Raw genomic sequence first — 18622 nt, forward strand, 5'->3', positions numbered from 1 at the left:
GTAGTGTTTGTGTAGCACTCTTGAAACCTTAAATAGGTACAGGACAGCAGAGGATCGCTGATGCATTGCCTCAATGAGCCCCGTGGGCTGGAAAGTCGTGATTATTGGTGCCAGTCCCCCTGCATAAGCCGGGCAGATTCCCAACTCCGCGGCCCGCTTGCGTTTCAAGCAGTGGTGCTACCCCCACGGCAGGACGGCTGCGTATAGATGAATGCTCAAAGGTTGCCCAACAGTATGGGGAGCACTCCAGGATCGGTTGATACCTTTTGGACTTATCAGCTCACTTGTAGCGGCCTGACGCGTTTCGCATGTAGCTTTTTCAAAGGCTGGTCACCTCCATTGTTCTACGTCGTGCGCAAACACTTTTATTCACTGCTGCCGCCTGCTGATAGGTTACGCAGCCTCCTATAGCATTATGGTTATGGTAGTCTACATGTATCGCTCTTGAAACCTTGGATAGGTACGAGACAGCAGAGGATAGCTGATGTATTGCCTTCAATGAGCCCCGCGGGCTGGAAAGTCCTGATTATTGGTGCCAGTCCCTCCGCATAAGCCGGGCAGATTCCCAAGTCCGCGGCCCGCTTGCGTTTCAAGTAGTGGTGCTACCCCCGCGGCAGGACGGCCGCGTAGGGATGAATGCTCAAAGGTTGCCCAACAGTATGGGGAGCACTCCAGGATCGTTTGATACCTTCTGGACTTATCAGCTCACGTGTAGCGGCCTGACGCGTTTCGCTTGTAGCTTTTTCAAAGGCCGGTCACCTCCATTGTTCTACGTCGTGCGCAAACACTTTTATTCACTGCTGCCGCCTGCTGATAGGTTACACAGCCTCCCATAGCATTATGGTTATTGTAGTGTCTGTGTAGCGCTCTTGAAACCTTGGTTAGGTACGGGACAGCAGAGGATCGCTGATGCATTGCCCTCAATGAGCCCCGTGGGCTGGAAAGTCCTGATTATTGGTGCCAGTCCCTCCGCATAAGCCGGGCAGATTCCCAACTCCGTGGCCAGCTTGCATTTCAAGCAGTGGTGCTACCCCCGCGGCAGGACGGCCGCGTATAGATGCATGCTCAAAGGTTGCCCAACAGTATGGGGAGCACTCTGGGATCGGTTGATTCCTCTTGGACTTATCAGCTCACGTGTAGCAGCCTGACGCGTTTCGCTTGTAGCTTTTTCAAAGGCTGGGTCACCTCCATTGTACTACGTCGTGCGCAAACACTTTTAATCACTGCTGCCGCCTGCTGATAGGTTACGCAGCCTCCAATAGCATTATGGTTATTGTAGTGTCCGTGTAGCGCTCTTGAAACCTTGGATAGGTACGGGACAGCAGAGGATCGCTGATGCATTGTCCTCAATGAGCCCCGTGGGCTGGAAAGTTCTGATTATTGGTGCCAGTCCCCCCGCATAAGCCGGGCAGATTCCCAACTCCATGTCCGCTTGTGTTTCAAGCAGTGGTGCTACCCCCGCGGCAGGATGGCCGCGTATAGATGAATGCTCAAAGGTTGCCCAACAGTATGGGGAGCACTCCAGGATCGGTTGATACCTCTTGGACTTATCAGCTCACGTGTAGCGGCCTGACGCGTTTTGCTTGTAGCTTTTTCAACGGCTGGTCACCTCCATTGTACTACGTCGTGCGCAAACACTTTTAATCACTGATAGGTTACGCAGCCTCCCATAGCATTATGGTTATTGTAGTGTCCGTGTAGCGCTTTTGAAACCTTGGATAGGTACGGGACAGCAGAGGATCGCTGATGCATTGCGCTCAATGAGCCCCGTGGGCTGGAAAGTCCTGATTATTGGTGCCATTCCCCCCGCATAAGCCGGGCAGATATCCAACTCCGCGGCCCTCCTGCGTTTCAAGCAGTGATGCTACCCCCGCGGCAGGACGGCCACGTATAGATGAATGCTCAAAGGTTGCCCAACAGTATGGGGAGCACTCCGGGATCGGTTGATACCTCTTGGACTTATCAGCTCACGTGTAGCGGCCTGACTCGTTTCGCTTGTAGCTTTTTCAAAGGATGGTCACCTCCATTGTACTATGTCGTGCGCAAACACCTTTAATCACTGCTGCCGCCTGCTGATAGGTTACGCAGCCTCCCATAGCATTATGGTTATTGTAGTGTCCGTGTAGCGCTCTTGAAACCTTGGATAGTTACGGGACAGCAGAGTATCGCTGATGCATTGCCCTCAATGAGCCCCGTGGGCTGGAAAGTCCTGATTATTGGTGCCAGTCCCCCCGCATAAGCCGGGCAGATTCCCAACTCCGCAGCCCGCTTGCATTTCAAGCAGTGGTGCTACCCCCGCAGCAGGATGGCCGCATATAGATGAATGCTCAAAGGTTGCCCAACAGTATGGGGAGCACTTAGGGATCGGTTGACACCTATTGGACTTATCCGCTCACGTGTAGCGGCCTGACGCGTTTCGCTTGTAGCTTTTTCAAAGGCCGGTCACCTCCATTGTTCTACGCCGTACGCAAACACTTTTAATCACTGCTGCCGCCTGCTGATAGGTTACGCAGCCTCCCATAGCATTATGGTTCTTGTAGTGTCCATGTAGCGCTCTTGAAACCTTGGATAGGTATGGGACACAGAGGATCGCAGATGCATTGCCCTCAATGAGCCCCGTGGGCTAGAAAGTCCTGATTATTGGTGCCAGTCCCCCCAAATAGGCCGGGCAGATTCCCAACTCCGCGGCCCTCTTGCGTTTCAAGCAGTGATGCTACCCCCGCGGCAGGACGGCCACGTATAGATGAATGCTCAAAGGTTGCCCAACAGTATGGGGAGCACTCCGGGATCGGTTGATACCTCTTGGACTTATCAGCTCACGTGTAGCGGCCTGACGCATTTCGCTTGTTGCTTTTTCAAAGGCTGGTCACCTCCATTGTACTACGTCGTGCGCAAACACTTTTAATCACTGCTGCCGCCTGCTGATAGGTTACGCAGCTTCCCATAGCATTATGGTTATTGTAGTGTCCGTGTAGCGCTGTTGAAACTAGGCCTGGGTGGTAAATTCTGTTCCGTTCGCGGAATTTGCGGAATTTGCGTAATTTCGCGTTCTGCGGAAAACGCGAAATTGCCCAAAAATCTGCGTTCCGCGACTTCGCGAAACTTTTTGCTTGTTCGCGTTCTCAATATGCGTGTTCGCGAGATATTTCACCCCGAGCACGCAAACAGCGATCGCGAAAAAGAAAAAAGTATCGCGAACAAGCAATTCCGCTTGTTCACGGAATTTCTGCGTGTTCGCGGAGATTTTTACCGTTTCGCGGAGATTTGCGTAACGCGATTACGCAAATTCCGCCCACCGCTAGTTGAAACCTTGGATAGGTACGGGACAGCAGAGGATCGCTGATGCATTGCCCTCAATGAGCCCCGTGGGCTGGAAAGTCCTGATTATTGGTGCCAGTCCCCCCGCATAAGCCGGGCAGATTCCCAACTCCGCGGCCCGCTTGCGTTTCAAGCAGTGGTGCTACCCCCGCGGCAGGACGGCCGCATATAGATGAATGCTCAAAGGTTGCCCAACAGTATGGGGAGCACTCCGGGATCGGATGATACCTCTTGGACTTATCAGCTCACGTGTAGCGGCCTGACGCGTTTCGCTTGAAGCTTTTCCAAAGGCCGGTCACCTCCATTGTTCTACGTCGTGCGCAAACACTTTTAATCACTGCTGCCGCCTGCTGATAGGTTACGCAGCCTCCCATAGCATTATGGTTATTGTAGTGTCCGTGTAGCGCTCTTGAAACCTTGGATAGGTACGGGACAGCAGAGGATCGCTGATGCATTGCCCTCAATGAGCTCCGTGGGCTGGAAAGTCCTGATTATTGGTGCAAGTCCCCCCGCATAAGCTGGGCAGATTCCCAACTCCATGGCCCGCTTGCGTTTCAAGCAGTGGTGCTACCCCCCGCGGCAGGATGGCCGCGTATAGATGAATGCTCAAAGGTTGCCCAACAGTATGGGGAGCACTCCGGGATCGGTTGATTCCTCTTGGACTTATCAGCTCACGTGTAGGGGCCTGACACGTTTCGCTTGTAGCTTTTTCAAAGGTCGGTCACCTCCACTGTTCTACGTTGTGCGCGAACACTTTTAATCACTGCTGCCGCCTGCTGATAGGTTACGCAGCCTCCCATAGCATTATGGTTATTGTAGTGTCCGTGCAGCGCTCTTGAAACCTTGGATAGGTACGGGACAGCAGAGGATCGCTTATGCATTGCCCTCAATGAGCCCCGTGGGCTGCAAAGTCCTGATTATTGGTGCCAGTCCCACCACATAAGCCGGGCAGACTCCCAACTCCGCAGCCCGCTTGCGTTTCAAGCAGTGGTGCTACCCCCGCGGCAGGACGGCCGCGTATAGATGAATGCTCAAAGGTTGCCCAACAGTATGGGGAGCACTCCGGGATCGTTTGATACCTCTTGGACTTATCAGCTCACGTGTAGCGGCCTGATGCGTTTCGCTTGTAGCTTTTTCAATGGCCGGTCACCTCCATTGTTCTACGTCATGCGCAAATACTTTTAATCACTGCTTCCGCCTGCTGATAGGTTACGCAGCCTTCCATAGCATTATGGTTATTGTAGTGTCCGTGTAGCGCTCTTGAAACCTTGGATAGGTACGGGACAGCAGAGAATCGCTGATGCATTGCCCTCAATGAGCCCCGTGGGCTGGAAAGTCCTGATTATTGGTGCCAGTCCCTCCGCATACGCCGGGCAGATTCCCAACTCCGCGGCCCGCTTGCGTCTCAAGCAGTGCTGCTATCACTGCGGCAGGACGGCCGCGTATAGATGCATTCTCAAAGGTTGGCCAACAGTACGGGGAGCACTCCGGGATCGGTTGATACCTCTTGGACTTACCAGCTCACGTGTAGCGGCCTGACGCGTTTCGCTTGTAGCTTTTTCAAAGCCCGGTCACCTCCATTGTTCTACGTCGTGCGCAAACACTTTTAATCACTGCTGCCACCTGCTAATAGGTTACGCAGCCTCCCATAGCATTATGGTTATTGTAGTGTGCGTGTAGCGCTCTTGAAACCTTGGATAGGTACCAGACAGCAGAGGATCGCTGATGCATTGCCCTCAATGAGCCCCGTGGGCTGGAAAGTCCTGATTATTGGTGATAGTCCCCCCGCATAAGCCGGGCAGATTCCCCACTCCGCGGCCCGCTTGCGTTTCAAGCAGTGGTGCTACCCCTGCGGCAGGACGGCCGCATATAGATGAATGCTCAAAGGTTGCCCAACAATATGGGGAGCACTCTGGGATCAGTTGATACCTCTTGGACTTATCAGCTCACATGTAGCGGCCTGACACGTTTCGCTTGTAGCTTTTTCAAAGGCCGGTCACCTCCATTATTCTACGTCGTGCTCAAACACTTTTAATCATTGCTGCCGCCTGCTGATAGGTTACGCAGCCTCCCATAGCATTATGGTTATTGTAGTGTCCGTGTAGCACTCTTGAAGCCTTGGATAGGTACGGGACAGCAGAGGATCGCTGATTCATTGCCCTCAATGAGCCCCGTGGGCTGGAAAGCCCTGATTATTGGTGCCAGTCCCCCTGCTTAAGCCGGGCAGATTCCCAACTCCGCGGCCCACTTGCGTTTCAAGCAGTGGTGCTTCCCCCGCGGAAGGACGTCCGCATATAGATGAATGCTCAAAGGTTGCCCAACAGTTTGGGGAGCACTCCGGGATTGGTTGATACCTCTTGGACTTATCAGCTCACGTGTAGCGGCCAGACGCGTTTCGCTTGTAGCTTTTTCAAAGGCCGGTCGACTCCATTGTTCTACGTCGTGCGCAAACACTTTTAATCACTGCTGCCGCCTGCTGATAGGTTACGCAGCCTCCCATAGCATTATGGTTATTGTAGTGTCCGTGTAGCGCTCTTGAAACCTTGGATAGGTACGGGACAGCAGAGGATCGCTGATGCATTGCCCTCAATAAGCTCCGTGGGCTGGAAAGTCCTGATTATTGGTGCCAGTCCCCCCGCATAAGCCGGGCAGATTCCCAACTCCGCGGTCTGCTTGCCTTTCAAGCAGTGGTGCTACCCCCGCGGCAGGACGGCCACGTATAGATGAATGCTCAAAGGTTGCCCAACAGTATGGGGAGCACTCCGGGATCGGTTGATACCTCTTGGACTTATCAGCTCACGTGTAGTGGCCTGACGCGTTTCGCTTGAAGCATTTTCAAAGGCCGGTCACCTCCATTGTTCTACTTCGTCCGCAAACACTTTTAATCACTGCTGCCGCCTGCTGATAAGTTACGCAGCCTCCTATAGCATTATGGTTATGGTAGTCTCCATGTAGCGCTCTTGAAACCTTGGATAGGTACGAGACAGCAGAGAATAGCTGACGCATTGCCCTCAATGAGCCCCGTGGGCTGGAAAGTCCTGATTATTGGTGCCAGTCCCCCCGCGTAAGCCGGGCAGATTCCCAACTCCGAGGCCCGCTTGCGTTTCAAGCAGTGGTGCTACCCCCACGGCAGGACGGCCGCATATAGATGAATACTCAAAGGTTGCTCAACAGTATGGGGAGCACTCCGGGATCAGTTGATACCTCTTGGACTTATCAGCTCACGTGTAGAGGCCTGGCGCGTTTTGCTTGTAGCTTTTTCAAAGGCCGGTCACCTCCATTGTTCTACGTCGTGCGCAAACACTTTTAATCACTGCTGCCGCTTGCTGATAGGTTACGCAGCCTCCCATAGCATTATGGTTATTGTAGTGTTTGTGTAGCGCTCTTGAAACCTTAAATAGGTACAGATAAGCAGAGGATCGCTGATGCATTGCCTCAATGAGCCCCGTGGGCTGGAAAGTTCTGATTATTGGTGCCAGTCCCACCGCATAAGCCGGGCAGATTCCCAACTCCATGTCCGCTTGTGTTTCAAGCAGTGGTGCTACCCCCGCGGCAGGATGGCCGCGTATAGATGAATGCTCAAAGGTTGCCCAACAGTATGGGGAGCACTCTGGGATCGGTTGATTCCTCTTGGACTTATCAGCTCACGTGTAGCAGCCTGACGCGTTTCGCTTGTAGCTTTTTCAAAGGCTGGGTCACCTCCATTGTACTACGTCGTGCGCAAACACTTTTAATCACTGCTGCCGCCTGCTGATAGGTTACGCAGCCTCCCATAGCATTATGGTTATTGTAGTGTCCGTGTAGCGCTTTTGAAACCTTGGATAGGTACGGAACAGCAGAGGATCGCTGATGCATTGCCCTCAATGAGCCCCGTGGGCTGGAAAGTCCTGATTATTGGTGCCATTCCCCCCGCATAAGCCGGGCAGATATCCAACTCCGCGGCCCTCTTGCGTTTCAAGCAGTGATGCTACTCCCGCGGCAGGACGGCCGCGTATAGATGAATGCTCAAAGGTTGCCCAACAGTATGGGGAGCACTCCGGGATCGGTTGATACCTCTTGGGCTTATCAGCTCACGTGTAGCGGCCTGACGCGTTTCGCTTGAAGCTTTTTCAAAGGCCGGTCACCTCCATTGTTCTACTTCGTCCGCAAACACTTTTAATCACTGCTGCCGCCTGCTGATAGGTTACGCAGCCTCCCATAGCATTATGGTTATTGTAGTGTTTGTGTAGCGCTCTTGAAACCTTAAATAGGTACAGATAAGCAGAGGATCGCTGATGCATTGCCTCAATGAGCCCCGTGGGCTGGAAAGTTCTGATTATTGGTGCCAGTCCCACCGCATAAGCCGGGCAGATTCCCAACTCCATGTCCGCTTGTGTTTCAAGCAGTGGTGCTACCCCCGCGGCAGGATGGCCGCGTATAGATGAATGCTCAAAGGTTGCCCAACAGTATGGGGAGCACTCTGGGATCGGTTGATTCCTCTTGGACTTATCAGCTCACGTGTAGCAGCCTGACGCGTTTCGCTTGTAGCTTTTTCAAAGGCTGGGTCACCTCCATTGTACTACGTCGTGCGCAAACACTTTTAATCACTGCTGCCGCCTGCTGATAGGTTACGCAGCCTCCCATAGCATTATGGTTATTGTAGTGTCCGTGTAGCGCTTTTGAAACCTTGGATAGGTACGGGACAGCAGAGGATCGCTGATGCATTGCCCTCAATGAGCCCCGTGGGCTAGAAAGTCCTGATTATTGGTGCCATTCCCCCCGCATAAGCCGGGCAGATATCCAACTCCGCGGCCCTCTTGCGTTTCAAGCAGTGATGCTACTCCCGCGGCAGGACGGCCGCGTATAGATGAATGCTCAAAGGTTGCCCAACAGTATGGGGAGCACTCCGGGATCGGTTGATACCTCTTGGGCTTATCAGCTCACGTGTAGCGGCCTGACGCGTTTCGCTTGAAGCTTTTTCAAAGGCCGGTCACCTCCATTGTTCTACTTCGTCCGCAAACACTTTTAATCACTGCTGCCGCCTGCTGATAAGTTACGCAGCCTCCTATAGCATTATGGTTATGGTAGTCTCCATGTAGCGCTCTTGAAACCTTGGATAGGTACGAGACAGCAGACGATAGCTGACGCATTGCCCTCAATGAGCCCCGTGGGCTGGAAAGTCCTGATTATTGGTGCCAGTCCCCCCGCATAAGCCGGGCAGATTCCCAACTCCGCAGCCCGTTTGCATTTCAAGCAGTGGTGCTACCCCCGCAGCAGGATGGCCGCATATAGATGAATGCTCAAAGGTTGCCCAACAGTATGGGGAGCACTTAGGGATCGGTTGACACCTATTGGACTTATCCGCTCACGTGTAGCGGCCTGACGCGTTTCGCTTGTAGCTTTTTCAAAGGCCGGTCACCTCCATTGTTCTACGCCGTACGCAAACACTTTTAATCACTGCTGCCGCCTGCTGATAGGTTACGCAGCCTCCCATAGCATTATGGTTCTTGTAGTGTCCATGTAGCGCTCTTGAAACCTTGGATAGGTATGGGACACAGAGGATCGCAGATGCATTGCCCTCAATGAGCCCCGTGGGCTAGAAAGTCCTGATTATTGGTGCCAGTCCCCCCAAATAGGCCGGGCAGATTCCCAACTCCGCGGCCCTCTTGCGTTTCAAGCAGTGATGCTACCCCCGCGGCAGGACGGCCACGTATAGATGAATGCTCAAAGGTTGCCCAACAGTATGGGGAGCACTCCGGGATCGGTTGATACCTCTTGGACTTATCAGCTCACGTGTAGCGGCCTGACGCATTTCGCTTGTTGCTTTTTCAAAGGCTGGTCACCTCCATTGTACTACGTCGTGCGCAAACACTTTTAATCACTGCTGCCGCCTGCTCATAGGTTACGCAGCTTCCCATAGCATTATGGTTATTGTAGTGTCCGTGTAGCGCTGTTGAAACTAGGCCTGGGTGGTAAATTCTGTTCCGTTCGCGGAATTTGCGGAATTTGGGTAATTTCGCGTTCTGCGGAAAACGCGAAATTGCCCAAAAATCTGCGTTCCGCGACTTCGCGAAATTTTTTGCTTGTTCGCGTTCTCAATATGCGTGTTCGCGAGATATTTCACCCCGAGCACGCAAACAGCGATCGCGAACAGGAAAAAAGTATCGCGAACAAGCAATTCCGCGTGTTCGCGGAATTTCTGCGTGTTCGCGGAGATTTTTACCGTTTCGCGGAAATTTGCGTAACGCGATTACGCAAATTCCGCCCACCCCTAGTTGAAACCTTGGATAGGTACGGGACAGCAGAGGATCGCTGATGCATTGCCCTCAATGAGCCCCGTGGGCTGGAAAGTCCTGATTATTGGTGCCAGTCCCCCCGCATAAGCCGGGCAGATTCCCAACTCCGCGGCCCGCTTGCGTTTCAAGCGGTGGTGCTACCCCCGCGGCAGGACGGCCGCGTATAGATGAATGCTCAAAGGTTGCCCAACAGTATGGGGAGCACTCTGGGATCGGTTGATTCCTCTTGGACTTATCAGCTCACGTGTAGCAGCCTGACGCGTTTCGCTTGTAGCTTTTTCAAAGGCTGGGTCACCTCCATTGTACTACGTCGTGCGCAAACACTTTTAATCACTGCTGCCGCCTGCTGATAGGTTACGCAGCCTCCCATAGCATTATGGTTATTGTAGTGTCCGTGTAGCGCTTTTGAAACCTTGGATAGGTACGGGACAGCAGAGGATCGCTGATGCATTGCCCTCAATGAGCCCCGTGGGCTAGAAAGTCCTGATTATTGGTGCCATTCCCCCCGCATAAGCCGGGCAGATATCCAACTCCGCGGCCCTCTTGCGTTTCAAGCAGTGATGCTACTCCCGCGGCAGGACGGCCGCGTATAGATGAATGCTCAAAGGTTGCCCAACAGTATGGGGAGCACTCCGGGATCGGTTGATACCTCTTGGGCTTATCAGCTCACGTGTAGCGGCCTGACGCGTTTCGCTTGAAGCTTTTTCAAAGGCCGGTCACCTCCATTGTTCTACTTCGTCCGCAAACACTTTTAATCACTGCTGCCGCCTGCTGATAAGTTACGCAGCCTCCTATAGCATTATGGTTATGGTAGTCTCCATGTAGCGCTCTTGAAACCTTGGATAGGTACGAGACAGCAGACGATAGCTGACGCATTGCCCTCAATGAGCCCCGTGGGCTGGAAAGTCCTGATTATTGGTGCCAGTCCCCCCGCATAAGCCGGGCAGATTCCCAACTCCGCAGCCCGCTTGCATTTCAAGCAGTGGTGCTACCCCCGCAGCAGGATGGCCGCATATAGATGAATGCTCAAAGGTTGCCCAACAGTATGGGGAGCACTTAGGGATCGGTTGACACCTATTGGACTTATCCGCTCACGTGTAGCGGCCTGACGCGTTTCGCTTGTAGCTTTTTCAAAGGCCGGTCACCTCCATTGTTCTACGCCGTACGCAAACACTTTTAATCACTGCTGCCGCCTGCTGATAGGTTACGCAGCCTCCCATAGCATTATGGTTCTTGTAGTGTCCATGTAGCGCTCTTGAAACCTTGGATAGGTATGGGACACAGAGGATCGCAGATGCATTGCCCTCAATGAGCCCCGTGGGCTAGAAAGTCCTGATTATTGGTGCCAGTCCCCCCAAATAGGCCGGGCAGATTCCCAACTCCGCGGCCCTCTTGCGTTTCAAGCAGTGATGCTACCCCCGCGGCAGGACGGCCACGTATAGATGAATGCTCAAAGGTTGCCCAACAGTATGGGGAGCACTCCGGGATCGGTTGATACCTCTTGGACTTATCAGCTCACGTGTAGCGGCCTGACGCATTTCGCTTGTTGCTTTTTCAAAGGCTGGTCACCTCCATTGTACTACGTCGTGCGCAAACACTTTTAATCACTGCTGCCGCCTGCTCATAGGTTACGCAGCTTCCCATAGCATTATGGTTATTGTAGTGTCCGTGTAGCGCTGTTGAAACTAGGCCTGGGTGGTAAATTCTGTTCCGTTCGCGGAATTTGCGGAATTTGGGTAATTTCGCGTTCTGCGGAAAACGCGAAATTGCCCAAAAATCTGCGTTCCGCGACTTCGCGAAATTTTTTGCTTGTTCGCGTTCTCAATATGCGTGTTCGCGAGATATTTCACCCCGAGCACGCAAACAGCGATCGCGAACAGGAAAAAAGTATCGCGAACAAGCAATTCCGCGTGTTCGCGGAATTTCTGCGTGTTCGCGGAGATTTTTACCGTTTCGCGGAAATTTGCGTAACGCGATTACGCAAATTCCGCCCACCCCTAGTTGAAACCTTGGATAGGTACGGGACAGCAGAGGATCGCTGATGCATTGCCCTCAATGAGCCCCGTGGGCTGGAAAGTCCTGATTATTGGTGCCAGTCCCCCCGCATAAGCCGGGCAGATTCCCAACTCCGCGGCCCGCTTGCGTTTCAAGCGGTGGTGCTACCCCTGCGGCAGGACGGCCGCATATAGATGAATGCTCAAAGGTTGCCCAACAGTATGGGGAGCACTCCGGGATCGGATGATACCCCTTGGACTTATCAGCTCACGTGTAGCGGCCTGACGCGTTTCGCTTGAAGCTTTTCCAAAGGCCGGTCACCTCCATTGTTCTACGTCGTGCGCAAACACTTTTAATCACTGCTGCCGCCTGCTGATAGGTTACGCAGCCTCCCATAGCATTATGGTTATTGTAGTGTCCGTGCAGCGCTCTTGAAACCTTGGATAGGTACGGGACAGCAGAGGATCGCTTATGCATTGCCCTCAATGAGCCCCGTGGGCTGCAAAGTCCTGATTATTGGTGCCAGTCCCACCGCATAAGCCGGGCAGACTCCCAACTCCGCAGCCCGCTTGCGTTTCAAGCAGTGGTGCTACCCCCGCGGCAGGACGGCCGCGTATAGATGAATGCTCAAAGGTTGCCCAACAGTATGGGGAGCACTCCGGGATCGTTTGATACCTCTTGGACTTATCAGCTCACGTGTAGCGGCCTGATGCGTTTCGCTTGTAGCTTTTTCAATGGCCGGTCGCCTCCATTGTTCTACGTCGTGCGCAAACACTTTTAATCACTGCTGCCACCTGCTAATAGGTTACGCAGCCTCCCATAGCATTATGGTTATTGTAGTGTGCGTGTAGCGCTCTTGAAACCTTGGATAGGTACCAGACAGCAGAGGATCGCTGATGCATTGCCCTCAATGAGCCCCGTGGGCTGGAAAGTCCTGATTATTGGTGCTAGTCCCCCCGCATAAGCCGGGCAGATTCCCAACTCCGCGGCCCGCTTGCGTTTCAAGCAGTGGTGCTACCCCTGCGGCAGGACGGCCGCATATAGATGAATGCTCAAAGGTTGCCCAACAATATGGGGAGCACTCTGGGATCAGTTGATACCTCTTGGACTTATCAGCTCACATGTAGCGGCCTGACACGTTTCGCTTGTAGCTTTTTCAAAGGCCGGTCACCTCCATTATTCTACGTCGTGCTCAAACACTTTTAATCATTGCTGCCGCCTGCTGATAGGTTACGCAGCCTCCCATAGCATTATGGTTATTGTAGTGTCCGTGTAGCGCTCTTGAAGCCTTGGATAGGTACGGGACAGCAGAGGATCGCTGATTCATTGCCCTCAATGAGCCCCGTGGGCTGGAAAGCCCTGATTATTGGTGCCAGTCCCCCTGCTTAAGCCGGGCAGATTCCCAACTCCGCGGCCCACTTGCGTTTCAAGCAGTGGTGCTTCCCCCGCGGAAGGACGTCCGCATATAGATGAATGCTCAAAGGTTGCCCAACAGTTTGGGGAGCACTCCGGGATTGGTTGATACCTCTTGGACTTATCAGCTCACGTGTAGCGGCCAGACGCGTTTCGCTTGTAGCTTTTTCAAAGGCCGGTCACCTCCATTGTTCTACGTCGTGCGCAAACACTTTTAATCACTGCTGCCGCCTGCTGATAGGTTACGCAGCCTCCCATAGCATTATGGTTATTGTAGTGTCCGTGTAGCGCTTTTGAAACCTTGGATAGGTACGGGACAGCAGAGGATCGCTGATGCATTGCCCTCAATAAGCTCCGTGGGCTGGAAAGTCCTGATTATTGGTGCCAGTCCCCCCGCATAAGCCGGGCAGATTCCCAACTCCGTGGTCTGCTTGCCTTTCAAGCAGTGGTGCTACCCCCGCGGCAGGACGGCCACGTATAGATGAATGCTCAAAGGTTGCCCAACAGTATGGGGAGCACTCCGGGATCGGTTGATACCTCTTGGACTTATCAGCTCACGTGTAGTGGCCTGACGCGTTTCGCTTGAAGCATTTTCAAAGGCCGGTCACCTCCATTGTTCTACTTCGTCCGCAAACACTTTTAATCACTGCTGCCGCCTGCTGATAAGTTACGCAGCCTCCTATAGCATTATGGTTATGGTAGTCTCCATGTAGCGCTCTTGAAACCTTGGATAGGTACGAGGCAGCAGAGAATAGCTGACGCATTGCCCTCAATGAGCCCCGTGGGCTGGAAAGTCCTGATTATTGGTGCCAGTCCCCCCGCATAAGCCGGGCAGATTCCCAACTCCGAGGCCCGCTTGCGTTTCAAGCAGTGGTGCTACCCCCACGGCAGGACGGCCGCATATAGATGAATGCTCAAAGGTTGCTCAACAGTATGGGGAGCACTCCGGGATCAGTTGATACCTCTTGGACTTATCAGCTCACGTGTAGAGGCCTGACGCGTTTTGCTTGTAGCTTTTTCAAAGGCCGGTCACCTCCATTGTTCTACGTCGTGCGCAAACACTTTTAATCACTGCTGCCGCTTGCTGATAGGTTACGCAGCCTCCCATAGCATTATGGTTATTGTAGTGTTTGTGTAGCGCTCTTGAAACCTTAAATAGGTACAGATAAGCAGAGGATCGCTGATGCATTGCCTCAATGAGCCCCGTGGGCTGGAAAGTTCTGATTATTGGTGCCAGTCCCACCGCATAAGCCGGGCAGATTCCCAACTCCATGTCCGCTTGTGTTTCAAGCAGTGGTGCTACCCCCGCGGCAGGATGGCCGCGTATAGATGAATGCTCAAAGGTTGCCCAACAGTATGGGGAGCACTCTGGGATCGGTTGATTCCTCTTGGACTTATCAGCTCACGTGTAGCAGCCTGACGCGTTTCGCTTGTAGCTTTTTCAAAGGCTGGGTCACCTCCATTGTACTACGTCGTGCGCAAACACTTTTAATCACTGCTGCCGCCTGCTGATAGGTTACGCAGCCTCCCATAGCATTATGGTTATTGTAGTGTCCATGTAGCGCTTTTGAAACCTTGGATAGGTAAGGGACAGCAGAGGATCGCTGATGCATTGCCCTCAATGAGCCCCGTGGGCTGGAAAGTCCTGATTATTGGTGCCATTCCCCCCGCATAAGCCGGGCAGATATCCAACTCCGCGGCCCTCTTGCGTTTCAAGCAGTGATGCTACTCCCGCGGCAGGACGGCCGCGTATAGATGAATGCTCAAAGGTTGCCCAACAGTATGGGGAGCACTCCGGGATCGGTTGATACCTCTTGGGCTTATCAGCTCACGTGTAGCGGCCTGACGCGTTTCGCTTGAAGCTTTTTCAAAGGCCGGTCACCTCCATTGTTCTACTTCGTCCGCAAACACTTTTAATCACTGCTGCCGCCTGCTGATAAGTTACGCAGCCTCCTATAGCATTATGGTTATGGTAGTCTCCATGTAGCGCTCTTGAAACCTTGGATAGGTACGAGACAGCAGACGATAGCTGACGCATTGCCCACAATGAGCCCCGTGGGCTGGAAAGTCCTGATTATTGGTGCCAGTCCCCCCGCATAAGCCGGGCAGATTCCCAACTCCGAGGCCCGCTTGCGTTTCAAGCAGTGGTGCTACCCCCGCGGCAGGACGGCCGCATATAGATGAATGCTCAAAGGTTGCCCAACAGTATGGGGAGCACTCCGGGATCAGTTGATACCTCTTGGACTTATCAGCTCACATGTAGAGGCCTGACGCGTTTTGCTTGTAGCTTTTTCAAAGGCCGGTCACCTCCATTGTTCTACGTCGTGCGCAAACACTTTTAATCACTGCTGCCGCTTGCTGATAGGTTACGCAGCCTCCCATAGCATTATGGTTATTGTAGTGTTTGTGTAGCGCTCTTGAAACCTTAAATAGGTACAGGACAGCAGAGGATCGCTGATGCATTGCCTCAATGAGCCCCGTGGGCTGGAAAGTTCTGATTATTGGTGCCAGTCCCCCCGCATAAGCCGGGCAGATTCCCAACTCCATGTCCGCTTGTGTTTCAAGCAGTGGTGCTACCCCCGCGGCAGGATGGCCGCGTATAGATGAATGCTCAAAGGTTGCCCAACAGTATGGGGAGCACTCTGGGATCGGTTGATTCCTCTTGGACTTATCAGCTCACGTGTAGCAGCCTGACGCATTTCGCTTGAAGCTTTTTCAAATGCCGATCACCTCCATTGTTCTACTTCGTCCGCAAACACTTTTAATCACTGCTGCCGCCTGCTGATAAGTTACGCAGCCTCCTATAGCATTATGGTTATGGTAGTCTCCATATAGCGCTCTTGAAACCTTGGATAGGTACGAGACAGCAGAGGATAGCTGACGCATTGCCCTCAATGAGCCCCGTGGGCTGGAAAGTCCTGATTATTGGTGCAAGTCCCCCCGCATAAGCCGGGCAGATTCCCAACTCCGAGGCCCGCTTGCGTTTCAAGCAGTGGTGCTACCCCCGTGGCAGGACGGCCGCATATAGATGAATGCTCAAAGGTTGCCCAACAGTATGGGGAGCACTCCGGGATCAGTTGATACCTCTTGGACTTATCAGCTCACGTGTAGAGGCCTGACGCGTTTTGCTTGTAGCTTTTTCAAAGGCTGGGTCACCTCCATTGTACTACGTCGTGCGCAAACACTTTTAATCACTGCTGCCGCCTGCTGAAAGGTTACGCAGCCTCCCATAGCATTATGGTTATTGTAGTGTCCGTGTAGCGCTTTTGAAACCTTGGATAGGTACGGGACAGCAGAGGATAGCTGACGCATTGCCCTCAATGAGCCCCGTGGGCTGGAAAGTCCTGATTATTGGTGCCAGTCCCCCCGCATAAGCCGGGCAGATATCCAACTCCGAGGCCCGCTTGCGTTTCAAGCAGTGGTGCTACCCCCGCGGCAGGACGGCCGCATATAGATGAATGCTCAAAGGTTGCCCAACAGTATGGGGAGCACTCCGGGATCGGTTGATACCTCTTGAACTTATCAGCTCACGTGTAGAGGCCTGACGCGTTTTGCTTGTAGCTTTTTCAAAGGCCGGTCACCTCCATTGTTCTACGTCGTGCGCAAACACTTTTAATCACTGCTGCCGCTTGCTGATAGGTTACGCAGCCTCCCATAGCATTATGGTTATTGTAGTGTTTGTGTAGCGCTCTTGAAACCTTAAATAGGTACAGGACAGCAGAGGATCGCTGATGCATTGCCTCAATGAGCCCCGTGGGCTGGAAAGTCCTGATTATTGGTGCCAGTCCCCCCGCATAAGCCGGGCAGATTCCCAACTCCGTGGCCCGCTTGCGTTTCAAGCAGTGGTGCTACCCCCACGGCAGGACGGCTACGTATAGATGAATGCTCAAAGGTTGCCCAACAGTATGGGGAGCACTCCAGGATCGGTTGAAACCTTTTGGACTTATCAGCTCACGTGTAGCGGCCTGACGCGTTTCGCATGTAGCTTTTTCAAAGGCCGGTCACCTCCATTGTTCTACGTCGTGCGCAAACACTTTTATTCACTGCTGCCGCCTGCTGATAGGTTACGCAGCCTCCTATAGCATTATGGTTATGGTAGTCTACATTTAGCGCTCTTGAAACCTTGGATAGGTACGAGACAGCAGAGGATCGCTGATGTATTGCCTTCAATGAGCCCCGTGGGCTGGAAAGTCCTGATTATTGGTGCCAGTCCCCCCGCATAAGCCGGGCAGATTCCCAACTCTGCAGCCCGCATGCGTTTCAAGCAGTGGTGCTACCCCCGCGGCAGGACGGCCGCATATAGATGAATGCTCAAATGTTGCCCAACAGTATATGGAGCACTCCGGGATCAGTTGATACCTCTTGGACTTTTCAGCTCACGTGAAGCGGACTGACGCGTTTCGCTTGTAGCTTTTTCAAAGGCCGGTCACCTCCATTGTTCTACGTCATGCGCAAACACTTTTAATCACTGCTGTCACCTGCTGATAGGTTACGCAGCCTCCCATAGCATTATGGTTATTGTAGTGTCTGTGTAGCGCTCTTGAAACCTTGGATAGGTACGGGACAGCAGAGGATCGCTGATGCATTGCCCTCAATGAGCCCCGTGGGCTGGAAATTCCTGATTATTGGTGCCAGTCCCCCCGCATAAGCCGGGCAGATTCCCAACTCCGCAGCCCGCTTGCATTTCAAGCAGTGGTGCTACCCCCGCAGCAGGATGGCCGCATATAGATGAATGCTCAAAGGTTGTCCAACAGTATGGTGCGCACTCCGGGATCAGTTGATACCTCTTGGACTTATCAGCTCACGTGTAGTGGCCTGACGCGTTTCGCTTGTAGCTTTTTCAAAGGCCGGTCACCTCCATTGTTCTACGTCGTGTAGCAAACACTTTTAATCACTGCTGTCACCTGCTGATAGGTTACGCAGCGTCCCATGGCATTATGGTTATTGTAGTGTCCGTGTAGCGCTCTTGAAACCTTGGATAGGTACGGGACAGCAGAGGATCGCTGATGCATTGCCCTCAATGAGCCCCGTGGGCTGGAAAGTTCTGATTATTGGTGCCAGTCCCCCCGCATATGCCGGGCAGATTCCCAACTCCATGTCCGCTTGTGTTTCAAGCAGTGGTGCTACCCCCGCGGCAGGATGGCCGCGTATAGATGAATGCTCAAAGGTTGCCCAACAGTATGGGGAGCACTCTGGGATCGGTTGATTCCTCTTGGACTTATCAGCTCACGTGTAGCGGCCTGACACGTTTCGCTTGTAGCTGTTTCAAAGGCTGGGTCACCTCCATTGTACTACGTCGTGCTCAAACACTTTTAATCACTGCTGCCGCCTGCTGATAAGTTACGCAGCCTCCTATAGCATTATGGTTATGGTAGTCTCCATGTAGCGCTCTTGAAACCTTGGATAGGTACGAGACAGCAGAGGATAGCTGACGCATTGCCCTCAATGAGCCCCGTGGGCTGGAAAGTCCTGATTATTGGTGCCAGTCCCCCCGCATAAGCCGGGCAGATTCCCAACTCCGAGGCCCGCTTGCGTTTCAAGCAGTGGTGCTACCCCCGCGGCAGGACGGCCGCATATAGATGAATGCTCAAAGGTTGCCCAACAGTATGGGGAGCACTCCG

Source organism: Triturus cristatus, chromosome 4_1, assembly GCF_964204655.1.
Source record: "Triturus cristatus chromosome 4_1, aTriCri1.1, whole genome shotgun sequence".
Taxonomy (NCBI): Eukaryota; Metazoa; Chordata; class Amphibia; order Caudata; family Salamandridae; genus Triturus; species Triturus cristatus.